Source organism: Candoia aspera, chromosome 3 (assembly GCF_035149785.1).
Source record: "Candoia aspera isolate rCanAsp1 chromosome 3, rCanAsp1.hap2, whole genome shotgun sequence".
NCBI lineage: Eukaryota > Metazoa > Chordata > Lepidosauria > Squamata > Boidae > Candoia > Candoia aspera.
The window spans coordinates 66,636,946-66,650,063 of NC_086155.1; the positions used below are offsets into that span (position 1 = coordinate 66,636,946).

The following is a 13,118-nucleotide window of genomic DNA, read 5'->3' on the forward strand; positions in this document are numbered from 1 at the left end:
TTGGACTTTGATACTTACAATAGAATTCCTCCATCCCTTATGACATCTGAAGAGCACCAGATTTAAGAAGACTGGTTCAAAGAAATTTGACTTACTGCATTGACCAGATTCACACATTACATTATTGTAACGTAAGTGGCTTTGGCTTAGCATCATGTGTGAATCCAACCAAACAGATTTGTGAAACACAGTTTATGGTTAGCATTTTGTATAATGTTTAATAAGCAATCAATGGATAAACAGTTGTTAGGCAACTAGGACTCTGAATAATGAATGAAACAACAATTTTTGCATACCAGATATATCATGAACTGGTGCATACTCAGAAGAATAGACAAATTATGCGTAGCCATGCCATTTAGTATATAGTATGTCTTGTTAGAGATTTTTTGCAGTTAACTAGTTGATTTCTATAAGAACAGATGTATTTCACAAGCATGCAAACATTCTCATACTAAAATCCCTAAATTTAAAAATCTTTAATATTTTTAAAGAACTTTTTAATGAAAACGAGTGGTCAGGCAATCTGTAATGAGATCCACAACCTTTCACCTTAGGTCACCACTGTAATCCTTCCAGATTCAGAAATTGTGACCACCTAACAACTGTTCAATGCTTGTATTGTGTCTGCAATCTCATTTCCATATGCCAATGTCTGCTTGCATTAAATTAATTCTACTCCTAGTATTGAACCAGGAAAGGAGGCAGGGAAAGGCCATAGGCATTCCTTATTCTTAAGAGAAGCAAAGGAGAATTAAAAGAGTCAAGCCACAGAGCTGAAGGAAGAAATGCAAACATTGGGAAAAAGAAGTTTGTGGAGCACAGTAATGAGTTTGTCTGATTAGACTTATTAGGAAAATCAATAGTAATCAGAAATATCATTACCCATTTTGCTAGTGACAAATAAGCAATGTTCTTTTGCATCTCTAGTAAAAATGCATCATCTGAAAACTAGATTGGAATGTATGCCTACTGATACTGTTTCACTTTTAATATGAGACCTCTTAATGGTGAGCCACTGCCTGAAATATTATGTTCAGCCCTGTCATTGCACACACTTGTTGATACATATATCCTAAGTTTTTAATTCTGAAACAAAATTAAAAATGCAGGCAAACAAAGGAAGAAAACATGTATGAGGGTAGAATGAAAAGTAATGCCTCCATCTCCAACTTTAGTTTAAATAACTAGAGTTTAAATACGGATATTTGAATAAAAGAAACAAGACAATAATCCTTGAAATTAGCTTTTTTGTTACCTCTATTTACTTCTCCACATAATCACTGTCATTTGCTACACATTTCTGCCAAAGATGGACAAGCTTCCTAAAGATATTATGAAAGAACACCACATTTCGTCTCTTCAATCAGGTTCTGACTGTCCTTTCAAATTCTTGATTTCAGTCAAACAGATGTCCATGAAGATATACCTTCAATTTTGAGAAAAGATGGAAGTCACATCATTCCAAGTCTGGACTATATGGCAAATGGGGTAAGATGGTGAGACTTTGCAATTACCTCTTGGGTGGCTCATGAGGTTAAGGCTTAGCATCATCATATTGCAATAAAATGGCCTTCTTGTACTTCCAAAACTGATAATCCTATGTTTTGTTGGCTGTCATAATGCTGTGAAAAAAATCTTCACCTTTGTTCTCATAGTTTGATAACAACTGCTGGCAAATTTCAACATCCAAAACTTTCATCTTCACCATCAGCATTCAAGGAACTTATCTTGCATAAACTTTCTGATATGAAAGAACATCAGTAAGATGATTTTCCTGTGAAGTGCTAAGCCTGACAGCAATTTACCTCTGAGTGATCCACCAATTTTCATTAATCAATTCATCAACCTTTATCATGTGAAGCTTGTTGGTTGCTGTCACAGGCCATTCACTTCATTCTTAGAACACGTAAATCATCTTTTCCCAATTCACCACCTTTACATTTTCTGGCCCAGCAATGCACAGTATTCACATTAAAACAGTCATTACTATAAACCACCTGCATTTGCAGTGAATTTAGTCACAACATATTGCTTAAAGTACACTGATGACTACTCACTGCAGGTTTCCATTTCACAAACAATAGTGATATAACCTTTTCTCACAGCAACTTCCTGGCAACTGAAGTTAAAGAAGAGATGCTAAAAAATATGTCAGAGCTTCTAGCACATCAGTACTGCCATCTCAGTATCACCATCTACTCTCATTCATGACATTGGAGGCATAACTTTTCATTCAACCGTCATAACCAAAGTATATGGGGTACTTCAAAACACTTGAAACTGCTACACACTTTGGCAGAACAGAATGAAAATAAGAGGTAGAAGACTGTTTAAAGAATTTTAGCCCTGTCAGATTTAAGCTAGGTATTTCCAAAGTGTTATCACATTTTTTAAAAAACATGCTTTTGTAAGAAACAAAAAAGTCTAAAGAGAAACTCACTATTTACAGATTGTATATATATAAACCAAATCAAAGTCAGAAACATTCGTGCCAATACTTGATTGGAACAGGACCAGAAGTATAAACAGAAATCATGGTGCCATAGAAACTTTTAAAATTAGGATTTCTTGTTTGTTCCATTTGGCTGAATAACATACAATTTGCTAAATATCGTTTAGTATTTTTTTTATTTGAAAAATATTTATATCCCACTTTTTCCCAAAGGAATTTTAGGAAGTTTAGAATAAATTCTATACAATTTTAATACAATCCCATTTCTATGCAACATAAAAATAGCAACAGAAAGGGGGGAAAAGTATGGTTCCATGACATTTATGTTAGATAAAATCTGGTAACACATGAATTTTAAATTCATGAGGAAAATAAGAACAAATATAAAAATAATAAACAATACAGAGATTATACAAGGTTTATGGGCAAGAAAGAAATTCTAGGCACTTATTCATAACCATTTAATGTTTATGAATTTATCTTTAACCATCCATTGTACGTGCAATCAGCATGCTTAAAATTGATTTTCTACCCTTTTAAAGCATGCTGATGGATCAAGAATAATTCTAAACTGTTATTCAATTATCCATATATTATAAAGTTTTTACAAGGAAGACAATTCCTTCAAATAAATGTTTTGCAATTCATTTATTGCTTTTTAATATGTTTATATGCTGCCTGTACATCCTACTTAGCAGGACATGACCAAGAGGTATGTTGCCTTGCAAGTTATTCTCTAGATTAGCAATCCTAATTGGTATAGGAAACCATGGACATGCTTGGGGTAAAACTGTCTTTTGATTGGGCAAATTAGGCTTGTCTGCAATAAGCACAAAGCGACAGGTACCATCCCTAATGTTAACAGGGAATGATGCATGTGGCACAAGCAGGACTAAAGCTGGCAACCTAAGCTATGCCTTCTCTGTCTTACTTATGCCTTGATTAGGAAAAAAAAAAATCTATCAGCCAATCTGGTGATGACCAAAGCCTATGGATCACTGCAACCTGGATCATAAGAGATGTAAAACAATAAAGATCATGAATAAACACATGAAATGAAGGTATGTAAAAAAGATTATGTTGTGTTTCTGTAAAACTAAGACAAAAGGGAAGGATGTAATAAATCTTAATGAAGTGGTTTAAGGATGTAATAAATCTAAATGAAGTGGTTTGAATTTATGGAGTGGAGCTGATGAATACATGAAGGGAAGGGAATCTATAGGTATAAGTATAAATAAGAGGTCTAAAATGTATGTTGCAAAGTATGAATTGTTACGTATGGATTCTTGTGAGTGCATAACTTGATGATAGCTATATATTACTCTCCAGTAAGGATAAATTTTGGAGAAAACAGTAGAATTGCGGGGGGGGGGGATTGGTTAGATGACTTGACTGTATGAGTTGGCATGAGATGAGAAGGTTCAGAAAGTGATTGGGACATTCATTAACTCCAAATTGAATAGATTGATGATGAGGGAGTATTTGCCTAAAAAAAGGTCTCATTGTTTTGAATAGGTGTTTAAGCATTAAGTCTATTCATATGCACACATAGTAAAATAATGAATATTAATCTAAAAACATGACTGATTTGATTATTTATGGTGAAAGACTGAGAGAATTAGTGAAGAATATAAGGATGACTAGAGGTTCTGAATATGAAATAGACTATCCATTGCTAGTATCAGGATCAGTCTTTTGGAAAAATGGACACGCAAGAAAAGAGAAAAAATTGAAACAACTAAAGTAAAAATACAGCAATGAAAAGAAGGGAAAGAATGAGTTCTAAGTGGAAAAAAAAATCAGAAAACAGATTAATCTTGCAACAGAATGAAAGTGAACATAAGGAATAGAGTAAAAAATGTTATCAAGTATAAAGAAGTTACACTGGAATGGAATTATACTAATGGGAAATTGAAAAAGGATGTTTGTTAAAATGAGGCAGTAAAAGAGTTTGGATGACAGAAAATACATATAAAAGAAGAGTTGCTACAAAAACAAAGATGACAGAAAGAGAGTACTCTATGTAGTATGTATGGAAAGAAAATATATTTACAAAGCATTTACTGAGGAGAGCAAGGAATGATCAAGATTAAAATAGGCAGATAAAATGCAGATAATTTAGATGGAAGTAAATATTTTAAAGGGGGTGAAGACATTTAAACAAGAACTTCCACAGAATGAATGAAAATAAAAATAAAAGTGATGTAATTATTTGGGATGAACTTGAAGTGAACAAATGTTGGAAGGAGTATTTTAGAGAGCTGTATGGGAATGGGTGATATGTCAAAGTGTGGCACTGAAATGAAGGCTACAAATATTAACGTCCAAAAAATGAAGTCATCAAATACCATGAGAATGTTGAAAGATGACAGGACTAAAGGTGTAGATGGTATTAACTGAATAAATGTTAAAATATGAATGTTGTTTGTTTATGGAGTGGCTGTAGAGACTTGTTTAATGTGTATGTGATGACTGAATGACAACTGGAATGGGAAAGATAGCACTAGCAAATGCAAAATATACAGTAGTATTAGTTCATTAAGTTTATTATACCTAAGAAGGTGTTCATCATACAACATATGAGAGGGTACCATGAGCAAGTATAGGAAGTTCAGTATGGCTTTATGCTAAGGGTAGGTACAAACCTAATTTTTACTCTTCAGGTCACTGAAAAACACATGACTGTAAGAAGGAAATATATAGTATGCTTGTTATTTAGAGAAAGCATATGATAAAGTGAATAGGCTTTATTTATGGAATGTTTTGTGTTAATCTGGAGCTGACAGTTGGTTGCTGAATGCAATACGTTCTGTATACAGAATATAACATGATATGTATACAATGGAAATAAGATACATATGAGAATGAACTTAGTGCTTGGTGAATAGTTTAAACACTGAGCAGGGAATAAGACAAGAATGTGTGATGTTCCCTTGGTTATTGAATATATTTATGGACAATCTTATAAGGAACATTTGTGGTGATATTTTGTATGCAGACAGTGTGATATTATTTGGCCAAGAACCTGATTAATTTGCAGCAAATGTTGGATTGTATGATGAATCTGAAGATTGAAATATCAAAATCCAATGTAGTTGTGTTAGACAGGCTAACCGGAGTGAATAATTATAAATAAATGGCAAAAAAACAGAGCACGTACAGTAGGTGAATTTGCATACTTTAGTACAATGCTTATTAAAAATGGGAAAATGGATTGAAAAATTCTACGATATACAAATGTTGGAAGAAATATAGTGGATAAAATATAGTCTATGTATAATATGTATAACAGTAAGCTTCTGGCTACTTTTTATAAAAGAGTTGGGTTTGTTATCAGGCAAAACATATTAAGCAGAATAAGATGGGAATGAGGTACTTCAGAACTTGGAGTTTTATCAACTTGTGTTTGATAAAAGAAGAAGAGATAGTGTCAAGATTGAATGGGTACCGAATGAATGTGGACCAAATATATATACTGTATATATACAGGTACCAAAGGAGAATATTGAAGTGGTTTGGTCATATACAGATAATGAATGATGAACGAATCACTTATACATACAGTACATACATACAAACATACATACAACTAAATATGAAGGAAAAGTGAATATAAAGGAAAAGTGGATGGGTCAAGAGGAAGGAGAAGAATGAGAAAGACATGGTTATACAGAGTTGTAAAGCTTCTCATAAAGATAGAGATGAGAAGTTTAAAGAACAAAAGATAACATACAGAGTGATATATGTACACAGTGAAAGCCAGGGTGACTTTCAAGGACAGAAAGGTATGAAGGTGTCTAGTGAATTATATTGGTATAAACTAGATTTAGTTATTTCCTTTTATTTTTCTTATCTCATAACTTTAATTTCTTTGTCTTACTTCTGTGCTTTGCATAACACTGCTTATCCCAAAAGGAAGCAATGTGAGATATATACAGTAAAGGTAAAATCATTCCCAAGACAGTTTTCAAAATATAATCCTATTTTTTTTCAAAAATAAGGAAAAATAAATAGTAATATTTACAGAATTAATGAATATACAACCCAGATAGCAGTGGAATATAACACTGAAATTCAGTTTAGAACCTAGAATAAAACCCAAGGAAGAAAAGACAGCAGAAAATGAGTTTTTGGGATTTTCTTAAAATGTGATTGTTAATGACTATCCATTTTATATACCACAATGAGAGGTACAATAGAATAGGGTTGGCTCCTTGTATTTATTTATTTAACTGCCCTCAAAGGTAGGAAAGTAGAAAGTTTCTCTATTGCTAACCCTAAAATTTAGGCAAAACGATTCAGGTAATCACAGTCACTGTAGAATGTGGCTATTATTCACTGTGTGATTAATGCATGTTCATCTTTCATAGTATTTTCTAGATGGGAGGAATTCCAACTTCCAATTTCCGACATTTTGTTACACGCAATCATTGAACATTCTGACTATACAGCCATAGATCCCTGGTGTTTCAAATGCAGTATTAGAAAATATGATGTTTACCACGCTGAGGCTAATGGGAATGGATCTTACTTATAAACAGCTTCCTACTCCATGTTCCAAGATAATTTAAGGGTGAGTTTACACTTAAATGATGGCCAAGCTATTATAGTTTTAGTTTTGCTTCCACCACTGGCAAGCTGACATATGAGACTAAATATATTATTTGTAATTACAAAAAGTTATTATATGTACATACTGCAATTAGTAAATAACTGCAGAACACTCTTCTTCACCCCAGCCAAGTAAATGGACACAAATTAATGTTTCATACTCAATCTGTGAATCATTAATATGCCATAAAAACATATGTCTTACTAGATGCTCTACTTCTTTATATATTTCTCCTTTGTTCCTACCATGAACATACTCCCTCTGCAGTGAATGCTGTAGACAGGAGGTAACCTTTATAGCCCAGTGGAATGTTGAGAGCATACCATGGCTATTTTCTCAAAACGGCTATTATGGACTATGAATAGTCCATGACTATTCATAAAAAGATTGCCATGAAAAGGAAGATAAAAATCACATCTCCCAAAAGAGAGACTCCTGACACTTCCTTTACCACTTCAGGGACAGCGGAGGCTTTTTTGTCTTCTGGCATGTAGACTTACTTCTAAACAAAGTTCTATTACATAAATTAAGTCTCATATAGGCTGTGGGGGCTACGTGAGGCCAAAAAACATTATTTTATTTGTTTGTTTGTTTGTTTGCCAAGTTTTATCACTGCCCATCTCCCCCCTAAGGAGGGACTCTGGGCAGCTTTCAATAGAAACAAAGTTTAAAATTCAATGCAAACTATAAATAATACAATAAATATACAAATAGAAGGTAAAAATATAAAATGCAATAAATTCCAGATGGCAGTAAGGTCCTACTTCAGTCTATGAATATGTAAGGGGCCATTTTAGGGCACCAGCCATCCCCAAGAATGACTTCCCATCCCTGCCCCAGGCGCAATGACAAAACCAGGTCTTCAGTTTTTTATGGAAGTCCAGGAAAGAGGGGGCTTGTCTCACCTTCAGAGGGAGAATGTTCCAGGGAGCAGGAGCTGCTGCAGAGAAGGCTCGCTTCCTGGACCCTGCCAGATGGAATTCTTTTACAGACAGGGTCCATAACATGCCCTCTCTGCATGACTGGGTGGGATGGGTCGATGTAATGGGCATGAGACGGTCCCGCAGGTAGCCTGGACCCATGCCATGTAGGGCTTTAAAGGTGATAACCAACACCTTGAATTGGACCCAGAAGCAGACTGGAACCCAGTGCAGCTTGCGCAGCAAAGCTATTACTTGTGCCAATCTTGGGGCACCTAAAATTGCCCATGTGGCTGCATTCTGGACCAGCTGTAGCTTCCAGATATTCTTCAACGGTAGCCCCATGTAGACAGCATTACAATAGTCTATATGGGAGATGACCAGGGCATGAGTGACCATTCAAAGGGCCTCTTGATCCAGGAAAGGGTGTAACTGGCGCACAACATAAAGTTGAGCAAAGGCCCTCCGGGTCACGACTGCCACCTGCACTTTGAGCAGGAGTCGTGAGTCCATGAGGACCCCCGAGTTACAGACCAGGTCTGTTTGGGGCAGTGTGATCTCATCCAGAACTAGAGATGGCAAATTCCTGGATACAGAGGAGCTGTTAACCCACAGCCACTCCATCTTACCAGAGTTCAGCCGAAGCCTGTTCTTCCCCATCCAGACCCCCACAGCCCCCAGGTACCTAGAGAGAGTGGTCACAGCATCACTTACTTCACCTGGGATGGAGATGTATAAATATGATGCTAGAGGCAACAAATATGTTGCTTTGCTTTGTTTTGCAGCACCTTTGCTTCCCATTTATATATGTTAACTTAAGAATCAATAATAATAGTCATATGAGGTATGAAGCTTGATAGGCATCAAGGGAAATGTTTGTGTACACATTGGTACTCATAAGACAATCCTGTTGTCTACCTCTGATTTGTCTACATTTCAAACCACTGATCATCCATAACAAGCTGCTATATACTGTACATTCAGACTGGAAATTCTGGGGTTTTTATTAAAAAAAGTTTGCTATGCATCTATGTAGGTAAATAACGGAAAATATAACATAAATCCATCCCAATTTGGCAGTTCCTCAAATGTTCTGCTTGGTGCTAGATCCTTTCATAGTAAGGGTGACTCTACTCTCACTTTACACTGGGCTTTTGCAGAGCATAGATGAAGCAGAAATATTTCTTTCTCCTGGTGAAAGCTTGGTGTGAAAGATTTTTTTTCCTCTCCAAGTTTTCTGCAATTCTAAAAAGTAATCATTATAGTGGTAGTCTGAGGCAGTAGCAGGCATCAGAGATCGTTATACATTTGACTTTGTTGATTCCTTGTTTTTCATATGAAATATTTTATCTAGTCTATACATGAATGTAGATATGTCTTTCTGTCAGTGAGTATAGGAATAATCAATCCACAAAAAACCTATTTTCAAATTGTCCGCTAATGTACATCCCAATGTCTCCTACATGACCAGATTTAAAACAAGCAGAACAAGAAACCCAGTAACATAAGACAGAGAGATGGGGCCTTATTTTGGTTGTACCAACAGAGACTTTCAACATTACAATTAAAGGAATGAGATATCCATTCTCTACAATGTAATCCTATATTTTTGGAAAATACTGCAGAACAGTTGTATGTACCCTATTTTCTATTCTTTAACAATCTTTTTTTTCTTACTGAATTTTGAGATTAAGTACACAGTGCTAAACTTTAAAACAAGTTTCTGTCAACTCTGCAGATTCATTTATTACAAGACAGTTCAGTGCAGCATGAAGCAGAACATATTTTTTACTGTTTTCATTGAAAATTTAGCCTTCCCTCTCAGCCAAAATATAGCTATGTTTGTCTCCAAGACACGGCATACCAACCAGAACAGCGCACAACTAAAAAGTAGCCTCTAAATATAGGAAGGTGGTAAAGTCAGGTAAAAGAGTTTTGACAAAAAATCTCATCTACATTATAATCAATTAGTCTTTCTGGCCCCAAGGTTGCTCTCAAACTCCAAATGTTTGAATATATTTCATGTAGCAAGGGGATGCAGTTTACTTTTTTTACTTCTGAGTGAACATCAGAGTCCCAATATTTTTGCCTGGAGTACTTTGCCCTGATTATGGAAAATGATGTTCTGCACCGGTTGCTAGTGAGGTCAGAACAGGCCATATACTCACATTCCCCACAATGCATCATTTTCTCCCCTCTCTTTTTGTTATTGGCAGCAAGCAGGCGCATCCAAAGCTGTATTACTTTCTTCTTTCATTCATGACGATGTCACATACAGGCTCTGCAATTCTGAAAAAGAAGCATTTCCCAGGTTTTGAGGACAGAGGTACTCTAACCAATCCATCATGCTTTGTGTGCTAATGATAGATTCATGCATAAGAGACACCATAAGCAGTGTGAGCAGCGGGCATGAAAAGGAGTGAATCAACTGTCAGCAGTTGAAATCTGAAGGACTGCAAGGCTGTGATTAGAATTTTCAATCAGAGTTTCCACAATTCATCATGTTACTCAGGAAGGAATGATGGGTTATCCCCCTTTTCTTTTTAACAGACATCTTCCTTCACTATTTCTCTCCCTCCTCTAATATTAGCATATCAGTAAGTTTCTAAGACTCAGGGGCTGGAGCGGGGAGCTCGTTCAGTTCCATTTAAAGCACAGATTTACAGCAAAGAGGAGGAAGCAGACTGTATAGCAGAAAAATATCGCTGTCTGTTTTCATTTACAGGCACAAAAATCTGTAATAAATTGATTTCACTGTAAAAAATTATTTATGTATTGAGATGAATTTTACAGGATTAAAGACTCAGGAGTATTTTTGTTTTGTTTTTTTCCATGGGACTGTATTCCTTCTTCAGGATTGCCATCCTTCTTTTAGACAATCACATGGAATATCTATGCAAAAGTTCTAACTTTGGGACCCTGAAACTAACATAAATATAAGGTAACTTTATTTGCAAAGGCAGAATGTCATAAAAATTATTTTAAATATAATCATAGCATTTAGAACATCTGAATAATTTCAAAAAGAGGACATAATTCTTCAGGTTTTCAAGTCTATTTAATGTGAATTCAAAGAATGAAAGTGTGCTTATATTACGCAAGTCATCATTTAATAAACTGTTTACAGTGGTTTCTTAGTGCAATCCCATTTTCTACATTTGGCCAGATAGATAAGCTATAGCATGACAGCTAAGTATACTTTGATATCAATACCCAATAAAATGACATTTTCAGGAATTAATGCAACTTTAGCCCAGAGAATGCACAGGCATCTCTTTAAAAAATTGCTTTGAACAAGGGCCATGATGGAAAGGGTGCTGGCAAACAAGGTGATGTAAATTAAATCACTCTCTTGTTTAAATGCTAGTATTTAAGCATCAGTTTAAATGCTAAATATTTACTCCATATTCTGAACCAAAATAAAATCCAACTAATTTTTCAGCCAATCATTTATTTATTTTATTCAATGTATATGGCCATCCATCTCATGATGATTCTTAGCTACTAATAGCAATTAAAAACACAAACAACAAAATAAAATATATAACCAGCATCCACGGTAAAAACCAATCAAATGACAATTAAAACAGCCATTCCATGGGCTCTAATTGAAAATCCAACTCCTATGCCTGGGATCACAACCACGTTTCCAGAGCCTTGCAAAAGGCCAGCAGGATCAGGGCCAATTACTTTCAGGGGGAATGGTATTCCAGAGGGAAGGTGCCATGACAGAAAAGTCTTGTTTCCTGGGGCCAGCCAGATGACACTTCTCCATTAATGGGACTCATAACATGCCTCTTCTGTGAGATGTGATGAGTAGAAACATCAGGGAGAGGCAGTCCCACAAATAACCCAGCCCCATGCCATGAAGGGCTTTATAGATAACCACCAGAAACTTGAATTGCACTCAGAAGCATACTGGTAACCAATGCAACTCACAGAGCAGAGGTGTAACACGTGCACACCAAGGGGAGCCCTTAACTGCCTACGCTGCCACATTTAGGACCAGCTGGAGCTTCTATATGTTCTTTGAGGGCAGACCCACACAGAGTAGATTGCAGTCACCCAATCAGAAGGTGACTAAAGCATGAGGGACTGTGTGCAGAGCCTCTTGGTCTAGGAAAGGGTACAAATGGCTGTGCAAAAACTCTCCTAGCTATAGCCACCACCAGTTCATCAAACAGGAGCCATGAGTCCAGGAGGACCCCCAAATTGCACACTAATTCTGTTTGGGGTAGTACAACCCCATTCAGAACAAGAAGGGAAAAATTCTTAGAACCAAGGACACTTAAAATTCAGATCTAGGGTTGAATTGAAACCTGTTCTTCCCCATCCAAACCCCCACAGTCTCCAGACACCAAGCAGAGCTTCCATGGCATCACTTGTTCAGCCCAGGGCAGAAACGTAAAGCTGTATCATCAACATACTGATGATATCTCACCCTGTGCCATGGGATGACCTCACCCAGCAGCTTCATGTAGATCTTAGCAGTGCAGAGAATATCGAGCCTTGAGGCAATCCAGAAATCAGGGGCTGTGTGCTAGAACACTTCCCTTCCCATCAACATCAACTGGAACCAGCCTCAGAGGAAGGAAGGAAGAAAAACAGCACAACACAGTGCCATTCACTCTTAGACTCTGAAGCTGGTCCAGAAGCAGCCTTTATGTGGATGTAATTCTAACACATAGGGCAATAATAAAGAAATAATTTACCTGAAAATGTCTTTTCCCTTTTTTTCTCCCTGCATTTCTCATTTATATAGTGAGCCTAGAGCTAAGCTCATGCACCTATTGGGTTGTTCTAGGATCTTCAAACAGATATTGGATTTCCTGAAACAAGTGCATGGTCTAAAACTGAAGCCCCTTCAAAATGTTTCTGTGTGATCTTTGGGGACCAACTCTGATATCTGCTTTCTAATTATCTTCACTATATTCTACTTCTTTAAGAAATAGTATCTGATAAAATCAAGGAATCTAAATTATGCTTTTAATTTAATTGCAATACAAAAAATACACTGAGGGTACATCTGGATGTAAGCAAACAATAAATGAGAGTGATACAATTAGCATTCACAATAAAAACAGTTGCAGAGAGAAGCTTAGGTAAGAACTTTTGGTAAAATCCTAGCTTG

At 36.1% G+C, this 13,118-nt stretch overlaps 1 protein-coding gene across 2 annotated transcripts in view; it reads right to left on the minus strand.

Moving 5' to 3' along the window:
• The window catches only part of DAB1 (DAB adaptor protein 1), a 269,541-nt gene that overhangs the window by 229,417 nt on the left and 27,006 nt on the right, over window positions 1–13,118 (minus strand). For both annotated transcript variants that reach the window (XM_063298018.1, XM_063298017.1), the window contains exon 2: window positions 10,156–10,276. The gene's annotated coding sequence lies outside the window, so the exon portion shown is untranslated. The remainder of the gene's footprint in view (window positions 1–10,155; window positions 10,277–13,118) is intronic.